The sequence below is a fragment of the Hyperolius riggenbachi genome, chromosome 11 (genome assembly GCF_040937935.1).
Source record: "Hyperolius riggenbachi isolate aHypRig1 chromosome 11, aHypRig1.pri, whole genome shotgun sequence".
Classification (NCBI taxonomy): domain Eukaryota; kingdom Metazoa; phylum Chordata; class Amphibia; order Anura; family Hyperoliidae; genus Hyperolius; species Hyperolius riggenbachi.
Window position 1 is genome coordinate 47,644,821 of NC_090656.1, and position 20,415 is coordinate 47,665,235.

The window sequence follows — 20,415 nt, forward strand, 5'->3', positions numbered from 1 at the left end:
TATGCGCCTCCCATAGTATCATAGGGGAGACTTCTTCAGATCTATTCATCTCAAAGTACATATCTATGTCCTTTGAGACTCTTAAGGCCCATACACACGTCGGATTTGCGCGAACGACGGGTCGTTTGAACGTTCCGTCGTTCGCACGTTTCCGCATGAAATCCGGCGTGTGTACAGACTATCGTTCGGGAGATAAGACTGGTTACCAGCGATCCGCCCGGCGGATCGTTGGTAACCAGTCTTATCTCCCGAACGATAGTCTGTACACACGCCGGATTTCATGCGGAAACGTGCGAACGACGGAACGTTCAAACGACCCGTCGTTCGCGCAAATCCGACGTGTGTATGGGCCTTGTCTCTGATTTCCTCTTTCTGCAGTAAGTAGGGATTTAGTCTCCATTGTGTATACCCATGCTGTCTTTTTACTAGATCTATTTTTAGAAAAACAGGGGAATGATCTGACAAGGTGGCGCAGCCAATGGAGGTTTCCGGGCGATATGAGAGCAAATTTTGGGAAATAAACATATAATCAATACGTGAATGCATATTGTGGGGTGGGGAGAAATATGTGTAATCTTTTATTGCAGGGTGCTGGAGACGCCATATGTCGCAAAGTTGCCTGTCTTGCAAGGATTTCCTCCCTCTTTTAATCCCTTTGTATGTAAGGAAGGATTTACCTGAAGATGAATCTATTACAGGTTCCAAAGTGAAATTCAGGTCTCCCCCAATTATTAGACTCCCTTCCGAGAACTCGTCCACCACTCTCAAAAAAGTCTCCAGGAAATCCAGCTGCTTACTGTTAGGGGCATAGAATGTACCCAAAGTCAGTCTACATGTCTCATATTTTCCTTTTATCAGTAGGAATCTACCCTCCGAGTCTCTATAAACTTCTTCCTCTTCTAGGTGAAATCCTCTCGCCATTATTATAGCTACTCCCCTTTTTTTCACATCTTCAGCGCTACTATATATAGCCTTGGGGTACCTCCTATTAGTTAATTTGGGGTGTTCAGAGTTTTTAAAATGGGTTTCCTGCAGAAATATTACCTCTACTCCCAGTTTGTGGCTCTCTTGTAACAGGGAAGACCGTTTCTCTGGTTTGTTCAGGCCTCGGGCATTCAGGGTCATAAATTTGAGGGTCATCTTTTGGCGCCTGACCATGATCTCCATGCTTCTTCAAGAGCTCCCCTTCGTCCCCTCCCCCCACACCCCCCGCCTCCACCATTCTCACCACATTCATGCCATTCACCCGTGCTCACTTGCAATTCATACCCAGACCATTCCATCGTACCTTCTTTAAGGTGGACCAATTCCACCTGTACCCTCCTCAAGAGGGCTTCTGAGCTACGTGCTCTCTTTCTATAGGACCTCTTCCCTATTCCCTTTTTGTGTTCCTCACCCCTAGGGGACAAAATACTATGGACGACCTCAGTGACCCAGTCCCCCCCCGTCCCCACCCCCATCCTCAGCACCATTGGGGAAAAAGGAGAAAAAAAAAAAAAAGAAAAAAAAAGGGGGGGGGGGGGAGGCGGGGAAGGGAGAGTAAGGGAAGGGGAGAGGGACCGGGAGAAGAAGAGAGAGAGAGGAAAAAAAAAAAAAAAGGGAAAAGAGGGGAGAAGCAGGAAGAGGACACCAATCTATCCAACATAGGTTGGTTTCCCAGATTTCATATCTGTTCTATGTATAAAGTGCGGTCAGAATCACCTCATCGTCTTATTATATATAGCCTTTACAATGGTTATTGATCCCCCTTATCTACTATAGTGTTATCTATAATTTCCCCACTTACCCCCATATAGGCCCTCCATACTATGTGCACATCAAATATTTTCTTCTTTTAACAATATAATCATTATATAATCATAAATTTCCTAACCTACATTGTGCCCTTTCTTATACAGATCATAATTTTCCTTTCTCTTCCCCCCCTCCCCTCCCCTCCTGGCAGTGGCGATGTGAGACAGGATCCTACTAGTGTCTTTTCCTGTTATTACGTGAGATTACTCCGCCCCCCTATATGTCTATTTATAACCTTATCAAGAAACCAACTTCTTTTCCTCCCCCAAAGATAACTAACTTATTTAAGTGTGCACATAACTTATTCACCATTTTACTCTTACTCTAAATATATATGTGTTTATTCTTCCTAATGAAGACTATTGCTCCTGTCTCATTCGCCACCGCCATTCGGTTCCAACCTACTCAACCTAAGCAGGTTTCTTCCACCCCTAAGTACAGTAGTGCTTATAATTTACCATCGTGTCCTTTTACTCCCCATAACAAAACATCTGTGACTTATACATCTTTATCAATATAACCATTGGAAAAAACCTAACTTTCCTAGCAACATTGTGCACTTTCTTGCAAGAGTCAATATCTGTTTTTCCCCGAGAAGGTGGCTACCTGGAACAGGATCTCACTGATGTCCATTTTCTTATTTTTACATGGTTTCGTTTCTTTCCACTGTTTATCTGATGTAGCTTTATTTAATATCCCCCCTCTTCTCTTTACTAACAACTTACGGTGTAGTCAAATATACTCTTAACCTAATCCCCAATTTACTCGTATTTACTCATAACTTTTAATCCTGTCCACCCAGCCACCTCCTTTGGGGTGACATCTTAATTCGGCTCCTTATCTAGGCGTGATATCAATTATGTTTAAGACCTCTCTCCACCATAGCATCTCAAGAGCAGAGAAACTAGCAGAACAAAAAACAAAAAAAAGGGGGGGGGGCCCACACGTGTCCCCCCCGGATGGCCATCTGGGCAGCGATATCCTCACAGTTTAATCTTTAATCTATTTACTAGATATTATGTGGGTTAAGTTTCCCAATCCCCCTTCCACCTCCCCTTATCGCTACTATAGATTTTCTACCTCTTCCTCCAATTGTATTAGTGTACATTAATTATTATAGCCCTTGGTCATCCTCAGGGGAGCAGCGTGAGGCCCTCCTCTTAATTACCTATAATCTTTTGCTTAAGTGCTTTGCTACATGATATAAGGTCTAATATTATACAAATTTTCAGCAGCATGCCTAGAAGCTCATGTATGTCATATCGACCATTATGCTCTTATTTACCGAAAAAAATAACAATAAAGAGAAAAAACACCCCCTCTCCCTTCCCCCATCCCCCACCCCCGTTCCCAACAGATCCCCCCCACCCCCCCACTTCACAAAAAAAAACGCGCTTGTATATATGATCATTTATGACTCCTGGACCTAGGCTCATACATCCCAGCGTCGGGGTCCTAGTCAGTAAGTTCCACAGGCTTAATTGCTAGAAATGAAAAAAAATCTGGGAGATCTCCTGGATGTCTAAGGAAAAAAGTTCTTTGATTTTTCCTAACAATTAAACTGAACGGAAACCCCCATCTATATTGTATATTTTCTTTTTGTAAGACAGTCAGCAAGGGGCGAATAGCTTTCCTCTGTTGTAAAGTGCTTGGGGCCAGGTCCTGGTAGAGCTGGATTCTATGTGTTTCCCATAGGATGTTTCCCTGGCTCCTAGCTGCCTCCATTATTGCTTCCTTTTCATGAAAATGATGTATACGGCAAATAATGTCTCTTGGTAGTTCGCCTGTTTTGGGGGTCTGTCTTAGCGCTCTGTGGCATCTCTCGAACCGCACTATTTGCTCTGAGGGTCTATTCAATAGTTTATTAAACAGCTGGGTCACCACAGGTTGAAGTTCCTCTTGGCCGCAGGTTTCAGGTAAACCTCGGATTCTGATATTTTTCCTCCTAGATCTATTTTGGAGATCTTCAACTTGGTATCTCAGGGATCCACAGTAGCTATTCTGCTTATCTCTCTCCCCCCATAACTTAATATTCATAGCCTGTAGATCAGTTACAGCTGCTTCAAGCTTGGTGACTCTGTTATCTACAGTGTGTAAGGCTTCACGGAATAGCTCTAGTTCAGCTTTGGTGGTTTCTACTATTTTTTCTGTTTGTTCAGTGAGATCTTGCTTAGTGGGTAGCATTTTTAGAAATTGCCAGATATCCTCCAGATTTCTTTGTCCCTTCTGTGTTCCCTCCTGGGGGTCATTAGAGTGCGCTCCTGTCTGGGTTTTTTCTATTTGCTTACTAGCCCCCCCCCCCCCCCGGTTTTGGGAAAGAAGTCCTTTGCTGATCTCTGGGATTGATTTAAACTATCATCGGCTTCTTCCTTTTTCCTATTGCGTCCCGACATTTTAATTTGCTTATAGGTAGTGATTTCAGATATATGGATTTATATGTCCAGTATATAGTGAGAGAGGCCTGTGGGATTAGCCCTTCCCTCAAACTCCAGGCAGAGGATCCCGGCAACAGTTCTATTGTTGTTTAAATATAGACAGCTTTTACTTACAGATCCGGAGATATCTAGTGTAGGGTCTCACTCACCACCTCCTCCGGCCTGCTAGGATCACCGGTGTGTCTCTGTGCAACCTCTCTTCCTCCAGGCCTATGGCCAGAACTGCAGCTCAGCGTGCTTTCCTCTGCTCAGGCCGCATAGGGCCGGCTGTATGGGTTGCTCCTTTAAGCCTCTAGTGTAGAGCCCTGCTCCTCTGGGTAGTCTCCGTGTCCACGCAGCTGGCCTCCGTGTGTCTGCGTCCGCAGACTTTTACAATCGTATTTTCCAGTCACACCGGGCGCACCGAGCAGGCTTCGCTGCTGGTTCCCTCCAATGTCGGGCAGGTCGCACCTCTCTACCGGGTTCCCCAGAGTCAACTTTGTGGTAGACAAATGACGCCGCAGCCGCTTCGCTGGATAGACTTTCCGGAAGGCCCCAGGTTTTCCGGGTCGCAGGGAGTCAGTCTCTCAGCTTCGGAACCGCTCGGCGGGCCTCACTAATGAGGTAGGACGCCGAGCAAAGCTTCTGCCGAGGGAGGATGGGGACGGAGCATCGGACACGCCTCACCTACGTCATCACGTCAGCACGCCCCCCTATTGAATCTTTTCAATTGACACCGCAAGCCTATAGCTTTAAATATTACACAACCACTGTTTTAGGCGATTTTTCATTGCTTATCCTCTATTGATCATCTAAACCAGGCACGTCGCTAGGGCTAGTGCCAAGGATCTGTTCAAAAGTGCCTGGAATATGAGGCCCGGTGTGCTCACCAGCAATTCCTGGTTGGTGGTGATGTGCTGGCCTGGTGGCAGTGATGTTGGGCTCTCTGGCGTGCTGTGCGGGGATCCCGGTGGGCCCACCAGCAGTGCCCCGAATGTTGGGAGAAACCGCTATGCGGTCCCCCCTATCACCATGGCTGCGGCACGCATATAAGATGAGGAGTGCGGTGTGCAGCCTGGCTGGGATGTAGCTCCACCCCCTGCACGCAGCAGCATCACCACCAGCCACGCCAGCACAGCATAACCACCAGCCAGGCCAGAACAGCATCACTACCAGCCAGGCCAGCACAGCATCACTACCAACCAGGCCAGCACAGCATCATCACCAGCCGGGCCAATACAGCATCACTACCAGGCAGGCCTCAGCACCACCACCAGCCAGACCAGCACAGCATCACCGCCAGCCAGGCTTTAGCATAACCACCAGCAAGCCTAGCATCACCACCGGCTAGCCCAACATCATCGCAGCATCATCGCCAGCCTGACCAGCACAGCATCACCACCAGCCAGGCCCGCACAAAGCACCACCACCAGCCAGGCCCACACACAGCATCACCACCAGCCAGGCCAGCACACAGCATTACCACCAGCTAGCCCAACATCATCACAGCATCACCACCAGCCAGGCCAGCACACAGCATTACAACCAGCTAGCCCAACATCACCACAGCATCACCACCAGCTAGCGCAACATCATCGCAGCATCACCACCAGCCAGACCAGCACAGAATCACCACCAGCCAGGCCCGCACACAGCATCACCACCAGCCAGGCCCGCACACAGCATCACCACCAGCCAGACCAGCATCACTGCAGCATAACTGTCAGCCAGGCAAGCACAGCATCACCACCAGCCAGGCCAGCATCACTAGCCAGCCCAGCATCTTTGCAGCATAACCGCCAGCCAGGCCAGTACAGCATCACCACCAGCCCAGCACCCAGGGCAGCCAGCCAAGACAGAAGGTGAGGGGACTGTTTATGTGAAATGCTGCCTACTTATGATATTCAAGTTACACTGCTGCAAGGTTCATGTACATTTCGCCCCACTCATGACCACGCTCACTTGCTGCATATGACCACTCATGACCACGCTCACTTGCTGCATAGCCTCGCTCATTTTTTGCCACACCACTCTACGCACATCGAACGCTGACTCTCACTTGGTGCCCAGGGGTGCCCTGGATCTCCCAGGATTCTAGCAATGCCCCTGATCTAAACCCTAACTGATTCCAATATCGAAATTCACCTAAAATGAAACTCTAAACGCAACACAACCATTATTCTCCTCCCTACTAATGCTGACTGATTTTTTTTATTCAAGTGCAATCAAAAAGTGCATTCAAAAAGCAAAATGGCCTAACGTGTTTCACAGCGAGAAGCCACTTCCTCAGAGGCACACGATATAGATGAAATAAACTGTGGACCATAAAGTATAAATATAACGATGGACTAGCCCACACTAGAGATGTGGCGAACGGTTCTTTATCCAAATATTTATGGACTAACTGTAGGATCCGACGACGTCTGCTGATCTTCTGCTCTCAAAACAAAAAGAAAAACAATCGAGAGCCCCAATAGTGTATTACTGGTGATGACAACTGGAGATTTTCAGAAATAACTATGTTATACTCACAACTGTGGGTTGCCGAAGGCAAGCAAACAACCACTATTTGCGCATGGGGGGGGCGGGGGGGGGGAATTCGACCTGTACCCACTCAGGCTAAGAAGTCACTCTCCTTAGATCAGAAAAAAAGGGTGATCAAACCCATCCCACTTTCCAGTGATACTGCGCTCAATACCCTTAAAGGGACACTTAAACAAAAAAAATGAGTTTTACTCACCTGGGGCTTCCAATAGCCCCCTGCAGCTGTCCGGTGCTCTCGCCGTCTCCCTCCGAACCTCCTGGCCCCTCCGGCAGTCACTTCCTGTTTCAGTGACAGGAGCTGACAGGCTGGGGCCGCGAGTGATTCTTCGTGTTCCTGGCCACAATAGCGCCATCTATGCTGCTATAGCATATATCATATACCATATAGCAGCATAGAGGGTGCTAATGTGTCTGGGAACGCGAACAATCACTCGCGTCCCCAGCCTGTCAGCTCCTGTCACCGAAACAGGAAGTGGCTGCCGGCGGGGCCAGGAGGATCGGAGGGAGACGGCGAGGGTACCGGACAGCTGCAGGGGGCTATTGGAAGCCCTAGGTGAGTAAAACTAATTTTTTTTGTTTGACTTAAGTGTCCCTTTAAGTTCTTATTGACTTCAGGCTGCAGACTATTAAATGAGAAGACTCCCAAAGCAAAATCCAACCAGACAGTAGTGCCAATCAGTCCAACTTTTATTAGTCCATCAACATCTTAAAAACAAAATGGAACAGAGAGGGGTCCCCTCATGGTGACTCAGTAGTTCACCTTTATGCAAATACACACTAGTGTGAGGTAACTGCCGCCGAAGGAAAGCCCATTCCCCGGGTGGATAATGACGAATTGCAAATTGGTTGGAGTAAGAATAAATGTTATTTTGTGATACACTATTGTTGTGTCTTCTCTGGGGAAGGAAGTCCACCCCTACCTCCCATTTTATACTGCTTTTAATATATGTTATCCTATCTGGTGCCTCTGTATCCTTCATAACTCATGTGTTAGGCTCAGTTCCCATCTGTAGCCAGACCATGTGCGGTCACCGGGCGTGGACAGGGTAGTGTCCACTCTGATGGTCCGTCGGGAGCCCGGGGCAGATGCATTACCACCATAGGCTATACTGTATATGGGGAATGCAGTCACCTGGCCTGGGATTAATCAGGGACTGCACAGAAGTGCGGCCGGCTTAAAAGCAAATAACAAGTGTGAACGGCTCCTATACATAAAATAGTAGCCGTTCACTGTCAAATTTGCGATGAGAGGAGAACTCTATGGATCATGACTGGGCTGGTTCACACTGGGTATGATTGCGCAACCCTTGCTGATCGCCGGTGATCGACAAAGCGCTAGTGCAGTATTACCCTATGTGTTCCCACAGCAGGGTGTCAGTTTTTAGAACACTGAAATCTTGCTATATGTACTATTTTGAGGGCTAGTTCACACTGGGGTGCTTTTGGGAAGCTTTTCAGCGCTTTGATAATTGCAGGCGATCAGCAAAGCGCTGTGACAAATGTATCCTTATGGGATCATTCTCACTGCAGCATTTGTAATTTGCATAAAAGCGCAAATGTGCTGCATCCAGCATTTTTGGAGCGACTGAGATGCGATTCTTGTTCTCTTTAACAGGAATCACAAATCGCAGCAAAAACACAAAATTGCATGTCTCAAAATCGAAATCACATTTTGTGAACCAACACTCCGAGTGATTCTGCTTAAAGGAGTGTGCAAAAAAACACACACAAAAAAATAAAAACATAAAAATTGCTCTGAAAAATCATATGGCAAAATCACAGTCACTAAGTGCTTAGCAATTGCATTTTGCATTGTGAACTAAGCCTAATAATGCGTAATAATGTATGCAGCATGAACATCTTATGATCGTAACACACCTCAATTTTCACTTCAAATCCTGCTTCCAATCAAGAAAATTATCAGATCTGGGGGGGGAAAAAACCCAATAAAGCCTACTAATTGCCAGCGACCGATCCCAAGCTCCAGTGGTGTACAAAGGGGGTAGTGCAGAGCGGCCAGCCCCGGGTATCCAGGCTATCTATACTGGGGGCAACTATTCCAGGCTACCTATACTGGGGGCAACCATTCCAGGCTACCTATACTGGGGGCAACTATTCTAGGCTACCTATACTGGGGCAACTATTCCAGGCTACCTATACTGGGGGCAACCATTCCAGGCTACCTATGCTGCGGGCAACTATTCTAGGCTACCTATACTGGTGGCAACCATTCCAGGCTACCTATACTGGGGGCAATTATTCTAGGCTACCTATACTGGGGGCAACCATTCCAGGCTACCTATACTGGGGGCAACTATTCTAGGCTACCTATACTGGGGGCAACTATTCTAGGCTACCTATACTGGGGGCATCCATTCCAGGCTACCTATACTGGGGGCAACTATTCTAGGCTACCCATACTGGGGGCAACTATTCTAGGCTACCCATACTGGGGTCAACTATTCTAAGCTACCTATACTGGGGGCAACTATTCTAGGCTACCTATACTGGGGCAACTATTCCAGGCTACCTATACTGGGGGCAACCATTCCAGGCTACCTATACTGGGGGCAACCATTCCAGGCTACCTATACTGGGGGCAACCATTCCAGGCTACCTATACTGGGGGCAACCATTCCAGGCTACCTATACTGGGGGCAACCATTCCAGGCTACCTATACTGGGGGCAACCATTCCAGGCTACCTATACTGGGGGCAACTATTCTAGGCTACCTATACTGGGGGCAACTATTCTAGGCTACCTATACTGGGGGCAACTATTCTAGGCTACCTATACTGGGGCAACCATTCCAGGCTACCTATACTGGGGGCAACCATTCCAGGCTACCTATACTGGGGGCAACCATTCCAGGCTACCTATACTGGGGGCAACCATTCCAGACTACCTATACTGGGGGCAACCATTCTAGGCTACCTATACTGGGGGCAACTATTCTAGGCTACCTATACTGGGGGCAACTATTCTAGGCTACCTATACTGGGGCAACTATTCTAGGCTACCTAAACTGGGGTCAACTATTCTAGGCTACCTATACTGGGGGCAACTATTCCAGGCTACCTATACTGTGGGCACTTATGCCTGGCATTACCCGCAGTGGCGCGCTTAGCATTCTGCACTCAATCCTCTCCTTTTTTTTGGGTGGGGGTGTCACTAAATACCCAGGAACGGGTGTCAAATGCCCTAGGTATGCCACTGCCAGGCTCAAAATCGATTCGGTTCTCAATCAGAAGCAAAGTGGACATGATGGAAAATATTGAACAAAATACTGGCTATCATACTCGTATGTCCATTCTATACACTTTTGTTTGATATCCAATCGGAAATCTGATCAGAATTTCCAAGAATTGGAAACAGGTGTATGCTAGCTTTCTGCTATTTCAGGTCGATAGTTTGATGTGAATATCAATCTGATCATTCCCTCAAATAGGATTAAGTGTCTGAGAACACTTTCATATAGCTGAGTGGATTTCAGCAATGTATATCAGTGTGAGATATGCAAGAACATCTGACCCCTATTATTGTGTAATAAATGTATAAACGCGTGCATGAAAAAAGTGCACAGTGAAAAAAGGGCTCGGCTGGATAACAAAATGGCGCCGGTGAATAACAAAGTCTGATAACTATAAACACCATTGTCAAACTTGGTTAACAATAAATACAGTTGTAAAAACAGATGAGAAATAATAACTAAAACGTATCAACGTTAAATATTGTTACGTAATTCTACAATACAGCTTAAAGCGGACCCAAACCAAACTTTTTTAATTCAAAACATTTAGTTGCACCACTCTGACACATACAAAGATAACTAAACACTCCTTCAAACCTATGATAATTTCAGTGCATGCTTTTCACCCTTCTCTTTGCATAACTAGGGTTATACAGGGGGCAGCCATTAGCAATTCCTCCTTTGCTGGACACCATCTACTCCACCAGTTTGCCGGATTCTGTCCCGGCAATATGAAATAAAGGGAGGGGTTTCTACAATAAATGTAAAATATTTTATATTTGTCATCATGCACCTGAAAAAAAAACTGCTATTTATTATTATCATTTAGAATATATAATTTATTTCTGAAATCTTGTATTTTTAATTTGGGTCCACTTTAACCCAACTCTACTCTCACACAGAACCTTCCCCTGGTGGTGCCTAAAATTAACCACTTCCCCTGGTGACGCCTAACACCCCCCCCCCCCCCCCCCGGTGGCACCTAACCCCAACCACCCCCCTTGGTGTTGCCTAAAACTAACCGCCGCACAGGTGGTGCCTAAAACTAACCGCCACCCAGGTGGTGCCTAAACCTAACCACTCCCCCTGGTGGTGCCTAACCCTATCCACCCCCTCTGCAGAAACACCCGTTGCAAGATTCTAAAATGGTAACATATTTCAAAAACTAATGTTAACAATATTTATCGCAGCACCCTTTTTTCACCGTATTAACGATAATTGCATTAAAGTCTATGGCGGTGCCCTTTTCGTCCACCCTCAGTTGGTGCCCTTTTTCCTGCTACCGTATAAACTGTGTGTATGATATGTGAAACCTTAAAGGACAACTGAAGTGAGAAGAATATGGAGGCTGAAATATTTATTTCCTTTTAACAGTTGCCTGGCAGTCCTGCTGAGCTAGTTTGCTGCAGTAGTGTCCAAATAACACCAGAAACAAGCATGCAGCTAATTTTGTCAGCTCTGACAATATTGTCAGAAATACCCGATATGCTGCATGCTTGTTCGGCGTCTGTGGCTAAAAGTATTAGAGGTAGAAGATTAGCAGGATAGCCAGGCATCTGGTATTGTTTAAAGCGGCAGCACGGTGGCGTAGAGGTTAGCTCTCTCGCCTTGCAGCGCTGGGTCCCTGGTTCGAATCCCAGCCAGGGCACTATCTGCAAAGAGTTTGTATGTTCTCTCCGTGTCTGCGTGGGTTTCCTCCGGGCACTCCGGTTTCCTCCCACATTCCAAAAACATACGGATACGTTAATTGGCTCCCCCTAAAATTGGCCCTAGACTACAGTACTTACACTACATAATATAGACATAAGGCAATGGTAGGGATTAGATTGTGAGCTCCTTTGAGGGACAGTTAGTAACAAGATATATATATACACTGTACAGCGCTGTGTAATATGTCGGCGCTATATAAATACTAAATAATAATAATAATAATAATAATAAAAAGCGGATCCGACCAGAACTAACTACTGTATAACAAGTAACTTGTCTATATATTATCTAAAGTTTAGATAGTTTACACAGCAAATCTAGCTGCAAACAGCTTCAACAGAATATGATTATTTCTTACTGTGATACAATGACAGCGGCCATGTTCTGTTTGTAAACATAAACATACATATATCCAGGCACATCGCCTCTAGTTAGGACATTAAATAAATTATTAGGGAAAGGGAGGTGCTGAAGGGGGTGTGGCTAGAAAACAGCAAAAATCTATTAACCCTTCGCACACTCACATGCAAATGTTCACACAATTGCATTCACAGATTCACTCATCCAGGCACAACTGTTATCCCTACAGCTAAATTAAAAGCCAGGGTTTTAGTTCACAGAAGAATGCATTCTTATGCTTAATCACCTATACTGCGCAGAAGTACCCAGGTAAACATAGGTGTCCTAACTCTGGCCCTGTAACATGCATAGTGCAGACATGCAAACACATTCATTGCATCAAACCTATCAATGGATTAGGAGCACACATCCTAACTTCCTCTCCTGGGAAAGACAGTGCATCTTACCAATCGCACAAGGGAGTTAATGTTATGTGTCCATGTGCACAATGCGCATACACCAGCATAAGCTGTCTGCATGCTGACAAACATACAGGGGAAGGGGGAGTGCACCGAATTGGACCCTAGCCACAGGGGTCAATGATAAGAATAAACATACATATATCCAGGCACATCGCCTCTAGTTAGGACATTAAATAAATTATTAGGGAAAGGGAGGTGCTGAAGGGGGTGTGGCTAGAAAACAGCAAAAATCTATTAACCCTTCGCACACTCACATGCAAATGTTCACACAATTGCATTCACAGATTCACTCATCCAGGCACAACTGTTATCCCTACAGCTAAATTAAAAGCCAGGGTTTTAGTTCACAGAAGAATGCATTCTTATGCTTAATCACCTATACTGCGCAGAAGTACCCAGGTAAACATAGGTGTCCTAACTCTGGCCCTGTAACATGCATAGTGCAGACATGCAAACACATTCATTGCATCAAACCTATCAATGGATTAGGAGCACACATCCTAACTTCCTCTCCTGGGAAAGACAGTGCATCTTACCAATCGCACAAGGGAGTTAATGTTATGTGTCCATGTGCACAATGCGCATACACCAGCATAAGCTGTCTGCATGCTGACAAACATACAGGGGAAGGGGGAGTGCACCGAATTGGACCCTAGCCACAGGGGTCAATGATAAGAATAAACATACATATATCCAGGCACATCGCCTCTAGTTAGGACATTAAATAAATTATTAGGGAAAGGGAGGTGCTGAAGGGGGTGTGGCTAGAAAACAGCAAAAATCTATTAACCCTTCGCACACTCACATGCAAATGTTCACACAATTGCATTCACAGATTCACTCATCCAGGCACAACTGTTATCCCTACAGCTAAATTAAAAGCCAGGGTTTTAGTTCACAGAAGAATGCATTCTTATGCTTAATCACCTATACTGCGCAGAAGTACCCAGGTAAACATAGGTGTCCTAACTCTGGCCCTGTAACATGCATAGTGCAGACATGCAAACACATTCATTGCATCAAACCTATCAATGGATTAGGAGCACACATCCTAACTTCCTCTCCTGGGAAAGACAGTGCATCTTACCAATCGCACAAGGGAGTTAATGTTATGTGTCCATGTGCACAATGCGCATACACCAGCATAAGCTGTCTGCATGCTGACAAACATACAGGGGAAGGGGGAGTGCACCGAATTGGACCCTAGCCACAGGGGTCAATGATAAGAATAAACATACATATATCCAGGCACCTCGCCTCTAGTTAGGGTTAATAGATTTTTGCTGTTTTCTAGCCACACCCCCTTCAGCACCTCCCTTTCCCTAATAATTTATTTAATGTCCTAACTAGAGGCGATGTGCCTGGATATATGTATGTTTATTCTTATCATTGACCCCTGTGGCTAGGGTCCAATTCGGTGCACTCCCCCTTCCCCTGTATGTTTGTCAGCATGCAGACAGCTTATGCTGGTGTATGCGCATTGTGCACATGGACACATAACATTAACTCCCTTGTGCGATTGGTAAGATGCACTGTCTTTCCCAGGAGAGGAAGTTAGGATGTGTGCTCCTAATCCATTGATAGGTTTGATGCAATGAATGTGTTTGCATGTCTGCACTATGCATGTTACAGGGCCAGAGTTAGGACACCTATGTTTACCTGGGTACTTCTGCGCAGTATAGGTGATTAAGCATAAGAATGCATTCTTCTGTGAACTAAAACCCTGGCTTTTAATTTAGCTGTAGGGATAACAGTTGTGCCTGGATGAGTGAATCTGTGAATGCAATTGTGTGAACATTTGCATGTGAGTGTGCGAAGGGTTAATAGATTTTTGCTGTTTTCTAGCCACACCCCCTTCAGCACCTCCCTTTCCCTAATAATTTATTTAATGTCCTAACTAGAGGCGATGTGCCTGGATATATGTATGTTTATTCTTATCATTGACCCCTGTGGCTAGGGTCCAATTCGGTGCACTCCCCCTTCCCCTGTATGTTTGTCAGCATGCAGACAGCTTATGCTGGTGTATGCGCATTGTGCACATGGACACATAACATTAACTCCCTTGTGCGATTGGTAAGATGCACTGTCTTTCCCAGGAGAGGAAGTTAGGATGTGTGCTCCTAATCCATTGATAGGTTTGATGCAATGAATGTGTTTGCATGTCTGCACTATGCATGTTACAGGGCCAGAGTTAGGACACCTATGTTTACCTGGGTACTTCTGCGCAGTATAGGTGATTAAGCATAAGAATGCATTCTTCTGTGAACTAAAACCCTGGCTTTTAATTTAGCTGTAGGGATAACAGTTGTGCCTGGATGAGTGAATCTGTGAATGCAATTGTGTGAACATTTGCATGTGAGTGTGCGAAGGGTTAATAGATTTTTGCTGTTTGTAAACATAACACACAGACAAACTGATCTGCATCTCCAGCCCTCAGCCTGTGAAAACCTAATTCCCCCTCCTCCTCTCTGCCTCTGAAATCGCTGGCTAGTAACACCTCCCCCTCCTCCTGCCCAGACTGAGCTCCCATAAGCCCTTGCTACTGTCTGAAAATTCCAAAAAGCTGTGGGCGAGGCTTGTGTAGTTTATAGGGAATTAGAGTATTAAAACAAAAACTTATTTGGCTTGAGGAATGCCCTATAAACTGTATGGAAGGAACACAATTATGCAATGAGTAAAAGTTTACCTTGGATCCACTTTAAAAAGGAAATAAATATGGCAGCCTCCACATCCCTCTAGCTTCAGTTGTCCTTTAACTGTAAATATGTCTGTAAAATTGTGCTCACATATATTTGTTTGTGTGTGTGTGTGTGTGTGTGTGTTGTCTTGCAAATAAGGGCATACTCAGTAGGCCACCATGAACCATTAGAGAGTTTTGAACAAGGACTCCTTACTAAAAAGGTGCTGGCTCCGGCCAGGATTCAAACCCTGGTCTCCTATGTCAAATGTAGTTTCATTAACCTCCTTAAAGAGAACCAGAGACAAAGCACCCTCATGTATTTTATTACATTTATCAGTGGAAACATGACAGTAAACACCTATAATGCTTTTAGTTTTATTCTTCTCAGTCTAATCTATCTGTTATCAGCTGTGATAACAATCCACCGACTGATTAAGTCTAGGTTTGACCTGGAATCATTATAGCTAAGTCACTCTTCTGTGGAGTCTTTTCAAGCCAAAGCCTGCCCCCTCCTGGCTCAGATTTCCTACTCAGAGCTGTTGACATGGGAGGGGCTGCTGCTGCCGAGAAAGAAGCTCTGAGGGCCTTTTTCCACTAGCCTGCGATTTGCGATTTGCTTCTGACTGCAAATCGCAAGGTACATTAAAATAATGGAAACTGCAGCAGCAATTTCCATTAGTGCGATCCGATTGCGATGCAATTTTGGTCAAATCGCAATCGTCGTCCTGCCGCGTTTTGAATGCGATTGAGCTGGACTATAATAAGTATAGTAGCTCAATCGCAATCGCAATCGCATGGTGGAAATTGAAACGCGATTGCGATCGCGATCGTAATCGCGATCGCAATCGCATTTCATAGTGGAAAAGAGCCCTAAAACAGACAAGTGTATCTGTGTGCATTGTGCAGCCAGTCATTATCTACTGTATGCAGTTTCATTTCTATGAGAGACACTTCATACAGGCAGCCACCCAGCATGCCAGAATAATAAAGTTGAAAGCACACAGATGAAAGCCTGCAGCAGCCCTGCTTGTCTATAGTCTCATAGAGGCTAGACAGCACATCCAGAACAGCTTATAACCTGGAAGCAGAAGGGATATGAGCCGGCGGCCATATTGGATATTTCCTGGAGCAATAATGGATAAAAAACACTCAAAAAGGCACACCAGAGTGGCAAAATTATCAGGTAGAGCATTTATTCTTTACAAGCTATCGACCGATAAGTATATTTTGTGTGAATCGTTCATCTCTGGTTCCCTTTAAAGACACCCAAGTAGAAATTAAACTCATGAAATAAACAATTGTATCTATCCTCCTTCTCCTAAAAATGATTTAAGATATTACACATATATGTAAAAGAGAGAACTGAGACCCCAATGTAGTGTAGCAATTAATGGGAAATGGGTTAATGAAACGAGTACAATGTTCTACTCACAAACCAGGCGAGTCGTGGCGCCAGGTGTTACCCAGACCGAACGTTGTTGTGCACTCCAACAATCTATTGCCTGATGAAGCGGGTTTGAGCCTGCGAAACACATTGCGATTACCCCCCTGGAGTGTACCAATAAAATTAACCTTTTTTTTAATACACAGCTTCTTGTGTCTGCTTGTAGGAGGCAAGTCCACCACTGCCTCCTAAGCAATTTTAAACCTTTTAATAGCTGGATTTAATCTTTTGGCGCCTCTGTTCTTCATTACGTTATATAAGATATTACAGTTTTATTTTATATTTAAATCTAAATTTTGAGTTTTTACTGTTTTATTGTTTTTGCTCAATGACACATTCATTGAAGTATGCCAGAGCTAAAATCTATAAACTATTGACCCTTTTTATCTCTGTCCTGCTCTCAGAAGCCATTTTCTGCTAGGAAAGTGTTTTATAGTTGTATTTTCTTATCAGTGAGGGTCACACTGTAGTCTGACCCAGTCCCGACAGGAACTGCCACTTACATACCTGATGTTTAACTCTTTGAGGCAGAGAAAGAAAAAAAGGAACACAGCCTAGTTATTTGTGTGATAGGCACTGTACATGCACGTCTATCATTATGTCACCTCAGGTATCCTTTAACTGTAAGATTCTTCCCAGATTTCGTTTATAAAAGCAGTACAATTTCTGGAAAGAATCATACCGCTGAGTATAGGCAGCCAAAGAAGACTGACCCCTGTACAGGTAACCAGAGTGTGCCCCCCTTATGGGTAACCAAAAAGTGCCCACCTCCAGATTGCCTATCTATACTTTGGGGACCTCTCTGGCTAGTTAGAGGAGGGCACTTTGTGGCTACCCATAATGAGGGGGGCACTCACTGGTCATCTGTACAGGGGTCACTTCTCTGGCTGCCTAAACTGGAGAAACTATCTGCTTACCTATACTTTGGGGTCCTCTCTGATTGAGAGTGCCCCACTTTTATAGCTAGCCAGGCAACAGCACCCATTGTAAGCAGACAGAAAGCCCGCCAGCTGTTATAAGTAGCCAGAGAGCCCCCACTAGTGCAGGTAGCCCTCAGTATGGTAGCCAGCCCCCTCATTCAGTATAGGTTCCCTCAAAAGCCCGTCCATCCTGTATGTAAAGCTGCAGCAGGGCGTACGTTACTCACCTCCCAAAGATCCGGACACTTTCTGATCTTTCTGATCTGAGTCTTCCTTGTGTCCTCCAGAGGCCATTCTATGCTGACATCTTATGTGACAGACAGCGATCTCCGCATAGTGATAGGGAGCCTCGGAGGACTCAGAGAAGACAGGCAGCTGTTGCTAGATCCTGGCGAGGTGAGTGATTGATTGCTTTGCTGCGATCTCTTCACCCATCCCTCCTGGTGGTATCCTGGAGTGTAGCTCGGGGTTACCGCTAATTGCTATAGAAGGTAACCCTGATCTAAACTCGGGAATCCCGCCAAGGAGGTTAACCAGTACACTATTCGCTCGCTACTTCTATGGAGCACAGGGAGGGGTGGCCCAAGTCTGTGGATGGATGAACAGTGGGGGTGGTGTATCACTCTACAGGGGTGGACCATGGGGAAAATGTGAGTCAGTGGCATAATAAGCAGTCATCCTCTAGGTATACAAGGTGGGAGGAGTATTGAGTAAGTCAAGTGGTGAAGGTGCAGATCAAAACCGCAAACTAGATGAGACAACCAACTCTGTACTGCAGTGGTTTACAAAAAATGGAGCTCCACTTTCTTCATATGTCTCGTCAGAAGGGCAACATCAATAATTCATTTTCGTTACTTATTTGGGGTTTACTTAGAAATTTTATTGAAAGAAAGATTTAAAAAGCTCAGTTATCATTTAAGTTCTATGAGCCCCCAACATAACTTATCTCAGGATTTTACTTTGGCAGAGTTCACCACAACACAGTGCCAAGAACCGAAAGCTTTGGAAAGCACAACGGAGCAGAGTCCTTTTCATGGAGCATGAATAGAGGAGCCGTATTAAGTGTGTCTTTGGCAGTGATTAACAAGGCCTCCGGTGGCTTGGCGTACCGTATGTGATCTGAGCACCAGTCAATCTGACACCTGTTAGAGCCTTGGTGAAAGCAAGATGGTCTTTATATAAAGTAAAGATCCTCAGATAATGTTTTCCTCTGAATACTCGCTCCTCTCTGTGTATTTTCTAAGAAAATTCAACTTGTCCATCAAATGTCAACCATCTTTATGGAGGAGTTACTTTCCCGAAGCAAAAACACAAAGTAGGGTTCTGACCACCACTTTCCTGGAACGTATGATGCTTCATGCTGTGCTCACAGCTCACCGCAAGACTTCAAGTCTATACACAATTTATCAAAGTATGAGGCTTATCAGTGGCAAAAACAGATCTTGTACAAATAAAAAAAAATCAATTAGGAGTCTTAAAATATTATGGTGAATGTTGAAAATGGAAATTGGAACAATATTTGCAAGGTTAAACAGAAACCATCTGACCTTGCAGTGCTAGACTCTAAGCTTTGACACTATCTGCATAGAGTATGTAGGTTCCACTTTATTTGACTGAGTCTCCTCCAAGTGTTCCAGTTTCCTCTCTCTACTCAAAAACATACAGAGGGCTGGTGCACACCGAGCGGCTTTTTGGGCGTTTTCAGATCCGCTTGCGGCTGCGGATCTGCTTGGTCAATGTATCTCAATGGGGTGGTGCACACCAGAGCGGGGGGCGTTTTGCAGAAACGAAAAATGCCTGGGTGAGGCATTTTTTGGATTGCGGGTGCGTTTCTGCCTCAATGTTAAGTATAGGAAAAACGCAAACCGCTCTGAAAAACGGCACTTCAGAGCGGTTTTGCAGGCGTTTTTGTTACAGAAGCTGTTCAGTAACAGCTTTACTGTAACAATATATGAAATCTACTATACTGAAAACCGCAGCAGCAATCCGCAAAACGCTAGCAAAACGCCTCATAAAAATAAAAAAAAGCGTTTAAAAATCTGCTAGCATTTTGCGGATCTGCTAGCGGGTTTTGGTGTGCACCAGCCCTAAAAGGACACAGTGTGAAGCACTTCCTCATCTCCCCCACCCCTCTGCATAAAAATGTATATGCTGCTTGGCCATGAGCCAAACAGCCTGTCTATACAGCAAACATTCAAAAACTGAAAACAAGCCTGACCGGAATGAATTTTCTAGACAGAAAAAAATGTTGCAATTTATCAATTTTCTTGCTTTTAACCACTTCAGCCTACAGGGTTCACCTTATGCATCCGAGCAACTTTCACCTCCCATTCATTCGCCAATAACTTTATCACAACTTATCACACTGAAATGATCTATATCTTGTTTTTTTTCTGCCACCATTTAGGCTTTCTTTGGGTGGTACATTTTGCTAAGAATTATTTTATCCTAAATCCATTTTAGAAAGAAATGGAAAACAAATCATTATTTCTCAGTTTTGGGCCATTATAGTTTGAAATCAATACATGCTATCGTAATAAAAACCCATGTATTTTATTTGCCCATTTGTCCCGGTTATTAGACCGTTTAAATGATGTCCCTATCACAATTTATGGTGCCGATATTTGGAAATAAAGGTGCATTTTTTCAATTTGCGTCTATCACTTTTTACAAGCTTATAATTTAAAAAATATAGTTATATACTCTCTTGACATGCATATTCAAAAAGTTCAGACCCTTCGGTAACTATTTATTTTTTTTTTGTTTTTTTTTTTTATTGTAATTTTTTTTTTAATTAAACATTTTATTTGGGTAATTTTTGGTGTGGGACGTAAACA

At 44.7% G+C, this 20,415-nt stretch overlaps 1 protein-coding gene and 1 long non-coding RNA gene across 12 annotated transcripts in view; one reads left to right on the top strand and one right to left on the bottom strand.

Annotated features, from left to right (window-relative positions):
• The window catches only part of WWOX (WW domain containing oxidoreductase), a 1,347,942-nt gene that overhangs the window by 1,244,112 nt on the left and 83,415 nt on the right, over positions 1-20,415 (bottom strand). The window lies entirely within an intron of this gene.
• LOC137537641 (uncharacterized) overlaps positions 1-20,415 on the top strand; it is a 47,276-nt gene that overhangs the window by 21,236 nt on the left and 5,625 nt on the right. Inside the window, exon 3 of one of the 2 annotated variants that reach the window (XR_011024637.1) lies at positions 18,546-18,793. The exons of the other annotated variant lie outside the window; for it this stretch is intronic. This is a non-coding gene — a long non-coding RNA (uncharacterized lncRNA). Of the gene's footprint in view, positions 1-18,545; positions 18,794-20,415 lie in introns of those variants that run through there. 2 annotated transcript variants of the gene reach the window in all.